We start from the raw sequence: 10,260 nt of genomic DNA, 5'->3' as shown, positions 1-10,260 counted from the left end.
CACTATAAAAACAGGAATTTTTATCATCTTTTCCAAATCTTCTTCCCTCTAAAGCAATAAAATATATATATATATTTATTTTTGTCGAACATAAAAATAGTGTTTTACTGTCTATTGTACATCGAAATTAATTTTTTTCTTTTCTGTTAGATTTTACTGCTGTTTAACTCGAAGTGCGGTCGATATTGTATGTCTGACATTTTCTTCCGTAAATCCAATCTTCTAAAGAATTTTTCTTATTCAATTTCACTTTTCCATGTCGATAATCTTCTGTCATTCACAAGTAATCCTATATAAAGCTTTGTCGGAGAGATTTTTAGTCGAAATCCTTTTTCATGCTCCGTGCATCTCGAGTAGACTTTGGGTAATCCCGTCAGCTTTAATACTATACTTATACAAAATCTTTATTTACTATGTTACTATAGTAGACTATAGGATAATATTAAAGTTTTTATCGCCATTCTAAACTACTTCCGCTATCAATATTCCGCTTTATAACACGGAATATTGATTTCTTTCAGCGTTACAACATTGAAATTTTTCGAGTGTATTTTATACAGTCTGAATATCCGAAAATGAATTTAATATTTTTCTAAAGGAATTTCGTCTTAAAATTTCTACCATTGTAGTATTAACAATATAACGATAATAATATATTTAAACATGAAAATTATTAATAAACGTAAGGTTTATTTCTTTTTGATTAACTGAAGTTCAACATGCGTAAAATTAGCGATACAAATTCTTTATATATATAGGTTAGAATTTCTATACCAGAATATATTATAAAATATTAAACATTTCCTTTAAAAGATCATCCTTATTTTTAAAAGACTGAACAATTCAGTGATTTATATTAATCATTGCTATAAATACTCTTAAAATAAATTATAATTTATAAGAAAACACTTTTACGAATTTAAATCTTTCCTTATTTCTCGAGGTTTATAATTAATTTCATTTAATTTATCTATGACATGTTAAGTGTAGATATTATATTAGAAAAGTATAATATGACACAAAAACATTATTAATGGTTTTAATAAAGTGATTATGGGTCATTCGCTTTGCCATCATCTATTCTTGTTTTCTTATTCAATTATTTTGATTCACTAATGTCTAACGATTATTAATACATTTCCATCATTGTTAATGCTCTCAAGCGTGACTATAACCATTAATGGCTATTTTATTGTTAAATAATGTATTTTCATCTTTCAACTCCACTACGTCTGGATGTAATTATCATCAGGAAGCTCGATTATCTCCATTTGTGATAATGTTTTAGACTAACCGACTAATATACATGATATTTAGTTTAATGACGTGACAAATTTCTGAATGATTATCCTTAAAATACACATTATTTTACTTCGAACATATTTATAGAAGTCGGTTGCTACATGTTTGAAATTTCTTCGCATTGACTTTGCAGATAAAAGTAGGTTGTTTTATGATTTATAGAGTAAAACTAAGTTGTAGACATGATTTATGATTGAAACAAACTTAGATTGGGGGAACTTAGAGATATAAGAAAAAATATTTTTAGAAATCTTCCTGATACATCAAAAATGACACGAAATTTCTTAGATTTTTATTAAAATCTTGTGACTGAAATATTCAAGTCTTCGTGAGAATTTTAAATTACGAAAAGATACAAATGCAAAAAAAAAAAAAAACTCTATATCATCCATCTTCTTTGAAATATTATAATGATTTGGACATATTTAATTTATTTTTTAAAACTTAAATTTACTAATTTGGGTATAACAAGGGCTTGTTGAAAGTGAATTTCTTGGAAAACTTAAATATCCACCCAGACTGCTTATTACTAAACCTTAGACATGGTATTTAAGTGTGACTCATCTGTTGAAAGATGAAAATTTTCAAATATGAGCTGTTTAAACCATACTACAAATTATAAACTAAGGGGGAAAAATAACAAATATTTAAGAAATAGTTCGTATTGAAAAAATTGCGTTAATATGCATTGCAAACAATATTGTAGAAAAGTTTTCATCGCTATTCTTTGTTATTTGCATATAAAAAATGACAATATATTGCCCATTATTAACATCAATTTATTGTAGATGTAAATAACAGTCTTTAAAATATCGTTCTCTTTTAATATCCTATGATTCCGATGTAATTCAATGAAGACCAAAGAAAAATGAAAGATTGTGGAGAGAGAAACCAATAAAATTGATGACGTTAAAGGCAAAAATAGGCTCGATTCCTAGAGCATATCCTGTTCCAAAAGCTAATTGCCTCCTTTAGGGTCTTATTTATTCAAATGTGGAAGATCCTATCAGAATGACTTATCAAGGATAGTCTCCTCTCCGTTACCTCGATTAGACTACAGGTTTTGCGGCGCTCCTGCTCTTTTATAAGAGAACATAAAAGCTGAAAAAGAGAATGCTCTCTTTAAAAAACTAACCTTTCACTTTTGAGAAAATTGACCATTTGAAGCAATATTGCTATATTCCGACGTGAGGATGTGCCAGGGCGTGGAGTTCACAGTATAGGGGTGTAGTTCACTATTTGTTAAACCAGGTGGGTGTAATCATGAGATCAGAGCGGAGTAACCTACCGAATTAACCCTAATTTTTTAGACAGATTACATGAATTAGCACCGGAACAGGATGCGAAGAGACTAAAATGCCAGTCACGCTCTTGGCCTTTCTTAAATACAAAAAATTGCAGGTTTTTTACTCCTAGGTTATCATCAAACATACGAATGGATGATTCTATGTATTAATTCAGTGCGTATATCACATTTTAATAAATTTTAAACGCGAGTCTTTAAATTTAGTTCGACGAAGGAACCAGCGATTATTAACAGTTCGTTTCGTTTAAGTAGAATGACAAAAATTTCACGCGACAGTGAAAGGTTAAATATCCGAAGGGAAAAGAACACACCCTGGTGATATATGTCTGAGAGTAGACGTTACACTAGAGATTTACTGATGGCAACTCGGGGCGGAGATTGTTGGATTTTGTTAAGGTATGCGAGGCCAAACAGTGGAATTTTTACTTATTTCTAAAATTCTCTCCTCGAGAAGAGTGTCAAAACTTATAAAAATTACCTTAAAACTTCAATTACAGCACATTACCAAACCCAACAGGGGAAGATCGCAAAACAAGTTGAAGAGTGGCTGACTCGAAAGCCTTCTATGCTTATAATGATGTCAATGCCACTTTTTCATTATCTCTCATTACATTTTTTAGATATTTTCATTAACTTTTAAATAAAATAATTAATAAAATGCTAATATTAGAAATCAATTTATTAAGCACCGAGAATTTTTTCTTCTTGATTCTTTTTTTTCATTGACATATTTTGATTTATGACACTTAATGACATTTAATAAATTAACTTTTTAAAGAAATTAATATTATAAATACTTATAAACTAAATGGCTTAATCAATCAAACAGCATTATTGACTACTGTCAAAAACAAGGAAAAAAAATTGTCGGTTAAATGTGCTTCAAAGGCTAAATCCCATTTAAATAGTTAAAAAAAAACAATTAATTTTTTTAAAGTTCGGTTGCAACCGGAATTTACACTTTTAGAGATTTAATAATGCATATTTAATATTGATCTCGTTAAACATTTTTATTTCTATAAAACGAACGAGTCGTTATGGGGGAAAAATGAACAAGTTTTATCCAAGGACAATTTATACAAAAGTTGCAACTGCGGAACTTTCCATTATTAATCTTAGCGAAAGCTGCATTGTGAAGATGAGCAATATTAGGAGAAAAGTAGATAACCCCTCGGTATTTTCTGTCAGTCGTCTAATGTCTGGGATGGCGCCTTATGTACTAACTAAGCACCAGCCGTCGCCTACCTTGACATAACAGACGATGGAGTATGCTTCTACTGACACTTGTAAATCACACCCAGGGTTGTCCAGTCATACAAATATTCACTTCCATTAATTTCATAAGTGAAAAAAAACAAACCAACTAGTTCCTTCCTAATATAATTTATTGTAATTAAAGATATTATTAAATTATACATTTGATAATCCTAAATTTGTTGTATATCAAGTACCAGATTAAAGTCTATTATGTTTTATTCAATTGCAAATCTTTCGTATAATAGGCTTCAGTTATTGGAATCGTTGTCACGTTTTTCTTTCTTTCTTTTTGTGCTTATATTTTCTTTACTTAATTATGTTTTTATATAATTATTTTATTTAATTAAGTTTTTTAAATATATATATATATATATATATATATATATATTTTGCTTTTATAATTTTTAGTAAACAAACAGACAAAAGTAGAACAATATTTCGAATCCTAAAAGTTTTCCTGAGAAGAGCGAAGAGATATTAAAATTATAAAAGTAGGACGTCTTTAGTGCCACAAATCACTAAAGGGGTACGGGCTTGTAGCTCTGGTTCTATAAATCACAGATGCCATTTTTATAGCTTTTATTCTACTAAATGAGTTAGTTTTTTTTTCTTTTTTTGTTCGTAAGACTCGCAACAAGACGGGACGTATATATTGCACTGTCGGAAAATACCCAAATTCTAATGAGTTTATTTGAGCAAAAGAAAATGGAGTATCACCTGCAAAATCGCCAATGATCTGGTATGTGTCTCGGGCTCTGATGGGTGCCCCGCCACAGCCAAAAAGTTTCTAACGATGCTGGCCGTGACCTCTAGTGACAGGATAAACAAACATACGAAGAATGGAACGAATACCACCAGCTCGATTCGAGGAATCTATAAAACGTTGTCAGAAAAGGAGTAATAGACGTATCTTATTGCCAAAAAAACTATATTCGGCCATTCCCGTCATGTACTTTAATTCGGAGATTCAATGAACAATTATTTCATTGCTTTCTAAACACTCGAAAAACGATTAAAAGTGACGTGATACAGTCCAGCAACATAGATACTAATGTTTATTGTACTGGAAGCATATTGTGATTTATTATATTACCCATATCGAATGTTTTCTCCTTACCAAATTTATCACTTTGGGAATTTTTGAGAGCAGACATTAAGAGCTGGCCATTTATTACATTTTCTTAAATTAATCCGGTAAATTATGTTATGAAAGGGTATTTTTTCTCTTCCGTAAAAAATAAATATTTCTATAGAAAAATTAGCAAAGGTTTTCTAGAATTTAAGTGTTTTTTTCCCATAAAAATTTTAAAGAAAGATGCATGCGATGATTATTTATATGAGAATGAATCAGGATAACATCCGATAAACTTTGACATGGATTTGTAAGAAAATGTATGGAGGTTGACCACATTATAATTCGAACCAATAAATATCTCGGAAGACAGATGTAAAATATTTTTGTTTTGACCCTCCTATTATATGGTTAGTGAGACAGAACTATTGACATCATTAGGTGATAGCGGCCAACTATTCCCTCGATGGTGGCGACCCTGGTGGTCGGTATGGTTATCTATCACAGACTCTGGCAGGATATATTTCATTGTGTCAGCAGACTGAGATGTCAGATTCTAGTACCTCTGTGAGTCCGGTCAGTGTACGACGCCAAAGAATTTTCGGCATTCTCTATAGATCCGAGTCGACCTTTGACTTTTTGGTGATTGCGACGGTGGAAATAGGGACCCCGGTGTGCCCTTCTTAAGGGTCAATTGGCTCCCCTTCGAGTTGCGAAAATGTAAAAAAGAAATGATAACATGTCGTCGGAACAATATTTTTACCCAATCAAAATTATGGAAAACAATGTTTCCAATTTTACAGTTTCTAATTATGATAATCTCTAATCAGAAAATATATTAATATAATTTGCACAGTTTTAAGGTTTGAATTATAAATAGCCTTTCAAACGGATACAGTATACTTTCTGATGGCTGGTATGGTGTATATTTGAATATTCATTTTAAAAAATTACATAAATTGATGACTGAAGCACCAGCGTTATCCTATATGATGTAATGTTTTTCCTGCCTCGTCAAGACTGCGACGAGCATCGATGCACAATTACTTGTAACAATTGGAGATTGTGTGAGAAAAAAGAAAAAAAGGTTTGCTTTCCCAAATTATCTCTTATCTAAATGCCAATTTTAGTAATTGAAAATCGCCATTAAATAAGTAATGCACATCGTTTACGTGACCCTTGTTACTCTTATTAAAATGACCCATATCTTTAGGCCGCACGCAATAATTCCTTTTAAGGGAATATCTTTGATCAGTTGTTTTTACTATAGAGAGAGGATAATTTAAGAATGCGGAAATGTAGGCGTCATTTAGAACCTTATTGGCTACATATGTTAGATATAGGTGTGTCTTTTATATGACGTTATCAAAGGGTGAAATTGTGACACGAAGATATTGCACGTTGTTTTACATTCCTAAGTTCGTGACATCCCGCAAGCAATGCCAGGTGAATTTTGATTGTATATATTGATTTATACAATCCAAGAAAACAGAACGAGATTTGAAAACATTACGAAAATGTGTGCAAGCGCATTATCTTTTTTTAAAAAAAACAATTATCTTTTCCTTGAAATATTTTAACAATTCTATTTTTTATAACGTAATTTTATATTTAAACTTATTTTAGTAATTCTGATTAAATCACTCATAAAATAAAACACTGCCATCTGATTAGCGCCATCTGTTGCTGATCACACTAATTAAATTAAAATCTAAAAGAAAAATAAATATTTCAACGTGACATCGACAGAAATCAGAAGGAAAAAATAAAACCTTTCACTTAAAAAACGAAATTCTTCAATTTGTTTCGAGTTTTAATCAGGTTTAAATTTGTTCAACCAGAAGCGAACCGAATCGATGAGATAAAAGTTCTGTAGTCTTCAATCTTCCAAACTTTAATACGACTTCATTCTTTTCAATGGAGTATTTCGTAGAATTAAAAGACGAACCTAGCGATGCTGGAGGTCTGTCCCACTAGAGTCCTTAACTGATTTACGGCGTTGGGGACTGGGGTGCTGATAACTCACGTGCCGCCCCCATCGCGAGTCGGTGGTCCCTGGACGAGGGGATGCAAAACATGCCTTATTCCCTCTAACCAAGTCGATAGGTTTGATGTAGATTTGACAAATAATATCGATACCATATTTTTTTTTATGTCTACTAAAGAGAACAGAGAGTTTTTTGATCTGTAGAGCGAGAGGGGTTCTAGAGTTTCCTTCTTATTTATAGCCTTCTAAATGCGTGACAAATATGTTTCGTTTAAATAAAATTCTGTGGAAGAAGAAAAATTCCAAAAATTAAATAATTTGTCGTTAGCATTCAGTTTGTATAAAAGCAATGACATTTCAGCCTTTCCTCCTTGAAACCAACCACGCTTGGCATCCGAACAATTTAACTCCTCTCGATAACATACTTTATCAACAAATCCTATAAAAGACTTTTGTACCGTACTTCACAGCAGGTTTATCACAGGAAAGGTCGTATTAACAAAGGACATCATTCCAAACCCGGTTTTCTGTTGAAGAAAAAAGAAAAAAATAAAGGAAAATACCTCATTTCCGTAATAACTTAACATACACGTATTTTTGCCTTTTAAAGCGCCAGCTTACTTCACATTGTTCATAAATCAGCACAAGGATTAAAGAATGGAGAAAACAAGGCGACGGTGAAGCCCCCTGCCGATTAAAACCGGCATCATTATCGTGTAGACGACAGAAGAGAGATTTACGTGCGGGAAAGAAGCAAAAGAGGATAACCCGACGAAAATTAAAAAGATGAGATGATACGATAACAAATGATGCTGTCAATGATGTAGACCTTGTCGTTGATGCATTGACGAAACGTCAGCGGTGGGCCGAAATAACTTTCTACCTTGACTAAAATACCTCCAAATTACTTTTAATTACCTTTAAGTCAATGCCAACCGACGAGTTTACGTTCACTCCCTTTAATTTTCTTCTACCTTGTACGTGACGTACACACGTTGACTACATACATGTACGCATACGCATACATACAATACTGAGTCTGATAGTTTGAAAATTTATATTTACTTCCGAGTGATTGTTAAATGAGCGTGAAGAATTTGATCAAAAAAAATATATAATGCTGCGCAATTACATCCCCTGCAACTTCAAAAGCGATAAATGTAACTCAGAACAGAATGTATAAAAAATATTAGATATTGTCGCTTCTTAAATGACCTTTTAATTATTATCATTCGACTCGAGAGATATTTGAAACGAGAAATACATGGCGGTATTTTACAGAGAGCTTCTGCAGCTTCGATATACCATCTGGTGTAAAGAGAAAACTGTGACGTCATAGCCATCTGGGCGATCAATTAAGCAAAGAAGGCAGATAGAATGTAGAAGAGAGTTTAAGAGTAATTGCCTGCCAAGACCGGAGTGAGGAATTATGAGATTGAACAAAGCACCGATTGCAGTCCCTCTACAGGACATCGTAAGTTACGACTTTTGTTAAGTCCGATAGTGTCTAGGAGTGTCGCCTTCATTACAGATGACACTTTTCTTCTTTGTAGACTTTGTCCTACTTTTAAGTCTCGGAGAAAATAATTAAAGAAAATCATCGAATTTCTAATGAAAAATAATACATTTTTTAAATCTATTTTATTCTTACACAATCACTTCTGCTATTCCTACTCCTTTTAGAATGATATAACAAATCATGTTTATAATGTATGCAATAGGAGCAGCTAGTTAAGTTGATTTAATGCTTCAAAAAAATAAAAAAAAGAATGATAATTTGAATATTTAAACTCGTCTTTTATTCTCTTATGTTTTTTAATAACTTTTTCGGCACGTATTAATAAAAGAATAAATGCATTTAAATATCCTATATAAATATAATATAAGGAATATAATTATAATCTATATTTAATAATAAGTACAGTAAAATCTTTATCATGTGAGAAACTAAAAATCTATCATCTGTTGGATCAAGTCATACGAGAACGACTTGATCCAGATAATTGACTTTCTCTTGCATTCAAACAACGATATAAGTTATTTTCACCGTTTAAGGAAAAACCAGCTAGAACAATTTCCTTTATGACCTACTGTATATTAAGCAAACTAGTTTTACTATCACCAATTCAATTCCAAATTTGTTTTCTTTATAAATCACTCCTAAAGTGGTAAAAATCCAGCCAAAAGAATTTCTTTCTTAAATTTAATTAATCGTCCTCTGCATTAGTCTAAATCCCTTAAAATAAATTCATTTCAAGCTCTGTAAATATCTCGTTTGATATTTACTTATGCAGATGACTTTATAAGTGTAAGTTGATATAAAATTTAAATATTAAATTTTAAATTCCTCGTGTTTAAATGCAAAAGCAAAAAAATGATATATTGCAAATCGAGCGAATCTACTTTTTCAATTTAAATTTTTTATTTGATAGACAAGTTAAAAGACAACAAAACGACCTCGATTTTGCAGAAAGATTTATTTTCCATGTCTTAACTGGGTGAAATATGTGAAGACTTTAAAATCCGGATTCAACCTGCCTGTCTGTCTCTTGTCCAAAATGATAGAGTGTAAAGGAAGAGAAAAATGTCAGACCCACCCTTTCAAACACTATTTACTATTACCAACAATTTAACAAAACAAAATTATAATAATTATACAACTATTGAATTAAATATCTATTTAATTGTTATAGTCTAGTTTTGAGGTAAAATCATTTCCTCGTTTCATAGGTGAAACAAACAATCATCTGTCAACAACTATACACCTTATCAAATGAACTTTATACGAAGAAAAGTCGTTAATAGATCCTTCACCTTTCAGTTCCAGTTACATTCTTCAAGGACGTTTATATTTTCGATATTTATAAATAGATATTAATACAAAAATTACACCAATTATTTCCTTTTCGACACATTTTGCCTTTTTAAACACCTATTTCATGTTTCTGTTGTTTCTTATCTCATTTAACATAGTTTCTAGCCCGTTCTTTCGCCATATCATTAATTAAATTACTACATATTAATTGTTTAAATAACTTATCGTTAGTATCCTCAGGATAGACTCATAAACTTAATGAGCAAATGAATCGTGTAATTAAACACTATATAACGTAGTTATGTTCGTAAAATAACTAATTACAAATATTTAATAACTTTTAAATAGAATACGACATCAACTGACTTGTCAGTTATAAGGATTATATAAGCTTAAGTATTGAAAATACTTTCAGTAAACAACATTCCATCAAAGGCTGAAGATTAGAATACAAACAATGATATCACCTTCAAAACTATTTTGCAAAAAAACAAAGAAAAAATGTTCCCAAATACTTTTTG

At 31.1% G+C, this 10,260-nt stretch overlaps 1 long non-coding RNA gene across 1 annotated transcript; it reads right to left on the bottom strand.

Moving 5' to 3' along the window:
- Window positions 1-6,729: 6,729 nt before the first annotated feature.
- On the bottom strand, window positions 6,730-7,580 carry LOC136974758 (uncharacterized). Its single transcript, XR_010880690.1, has 2 exons — window positions 7,546-7,580; window positions 6,730-7,451 (listed from the first exon to the last, which is right to left on the bottom strand). It is a non-coding gene; the product is annotated as an uncharacterized lncRNA (long non-coding RNA).
- Window positions 7,581-10,260: the final 2,680 nt, after the last annotated feature.

This window comes from Centruroides vittatus, unplaced genomic scaffold (assembly GCF_030686945.1).
Source record: "Centruroides vittatus isolate TY-2023 unplaced genomic scaffold, ASM3068694v2 contig_355, whole genome shotgun sequence".
NCBI lineage: Eukaryota > Metazoa > Arthropoda > Arachnida > Scorpiones > Buthidae > Centruroides > Centruroides vittatus.
Note: the sequence above shows the minus strand (reverse complement) of the source record. Positions and strands in the feature narration are given on the sequence as shown.